Genomic DNA, 2,089 nt, shown 5'->3' with positions numbered 1-2,089 from the left:
GTTTCCTCTTGGCGGTGGGACTTAGAAAAATTTTCGTCGAACGTCCGACGGAGTAGCACATCCGTCCATTATTTGCTAATAACTCGATAAATAATAATTGTAGCGAGTTTGGTGTTATGATATATATTGTTAGAAACCGTCTATATTACAGTGATATCACGTCGAAAATCGTCTAGGACCGATAGGAAAAAGTTTCCTCTTGGCGGTGGGACTTAGAAAAATTTCCAGAGTTTGTCGACGGAGTAGCACATCCGTCCATTATTTGCTAATAACTCGATAAATAATAATTGTAGCGAGTTTGGTGTTATGATATATATTGTTAGAAACCGTCTATATTACAGTGATATCACGTCGAAAATCGTCTAGGACCGATACGGAAAAAGTTTCCTCTTAGCGGTGGGACTTAGAAAAATTTCCAGAGTTTTGTCGACGGAGTAGCACATCCGTCCATTATTTGCTAATAACTCGATAAATAATAATTGTAGCGAGTTTGGTGTTATGATATATATTGTTAGAAACCGTCTATATTACAGTGATATCACGTCGAAAATCGTCTAGGACCGATAGGGAAAAAGTTTCCTCTTGGCGGTGGGACTTAGAAAAATTTCCAGAGTTTTGTCGACGGAGTAGCACATCCGTCCATTATTTGCTAATAACTCGATAAATAATAATTGTAGCGAGTTTGGTGTTATGATATATATTGTTAGAAACCGTCTATATTACAGTGATATCACGTCGAAAATCGTCTAGGACCGATAGGGAAAAAGTTTCCTCTTGGCGGTGGGACTTAGAAAAATTTCCAGAGTTTTGTCGACGGAGTAGCACATCCGTCCATTATTTGCTAATAACTCGATAAATAATAATTGTAGCGAGTTTGGTGTTATGATATATATTGTTAGAAACCGTCTATATTACAGTGATATCACGTCGAAAATCGTCTAGGACCGATAGGGAAAAAGTTTCCTCTTGGCGGTGGGACTTAGAAAAATTTTCGTCGAACGTCCGACGGAGTAGCACATCCGTCCATTATTTGCTAATAACTCGATAAATAATAATTGTAGCGAGTTTGGTGTTATGATATATATTGTTAGAAACCGTCTATATTACAGTGATATCACGTCGAAAATCGTCTAGGACCGATACGGAAAAAGTTTCCTCTTGGCGGTGGGACTTAGAAAAATTTTCGTCGAACGTCCGACGGAGTAGCACATCCGTCCATTATTTGCTAATAACTCGATAAATAATAATTGTAGCGAGTTTGGTGTTATGATATATATTGTTAGAAACCGTCTATATTACAGTGATATCACGTCGAAAATCGTCTAGGACCGATAGGGAAAAAGTTTCCTCTTGGCGGTGGGACTTAGAAAAATTTCCAGAGTTTTGTCGACGGAGTAGCACATCCGTCCATTATTTGCTAATAACTCGATAAATAATAATTGTAGCGAGTTTGGTGTTATGATATATATTGTTAGAAACCGTCTATATTACAGTGATATCACGTCGAAAATCGTCTAGGACCGATACGGAAAAAGTTTCCTCTTAGCGGTGGGACTTAGAAAAATTTCCAGAGTTTTGTCGACGGAGTAGCACATCCGTCCATTATTTGCTAATAACTCGATAAATAATAATTGTAGCGAGTTTGGTGTTATGATATATATTGTTAGAAACCGTCTATATTACAGTGATATCACGTCGAAAATCGTCTAGGACCGATAGGGAAAAAGTTTCCTCTTGGCGGTGGGACTTAGAAAAATTTCCAGAGTTTTGTCGACGGAGTAGCACATCCGTCCATTATTTGCTAATAACTCGATAAATAATAATTGTAGCGAGTTTGGTGTTATGATATATATTGCTAGAAATCGTCTATATTACAGTGATATCACGTCGAAAATCGTCTAGGACCGATACTTAAAAATTTTCCTCTTATTTGTGGGACTTAGAAAAATTTTCAAAGTTCGGTGAATTATGAAAAGTTGGTTATTTTGTGTAAAATAATATAGAAATGTTAAAATTTATTATATTTTGTGAAAAAAATTTTTATACTTTTTTCGCTCTAAGTTCCAACAGCCCCGCCGGGAGGTCTGTT

This window comes from Halictus rubicundus, unplaced genomic scaffold (genome assembly GCF_050948215.1).
Source record: "Halictus rubicundus isolate RS-2024b unplaced genomic scaffold, iyHalRubi1_principal scaffold1114, whole genome shotgun sequence".
Classification (NCBI taxonomy): Eukaryota; Metazoa; Arthropoda; class Insecta; order Hymenoptera; family Halictidae; genus Halictus; species Halictus rubicundus.
This window is presented reverse-complemented; position numbering follows the sequence as displayed.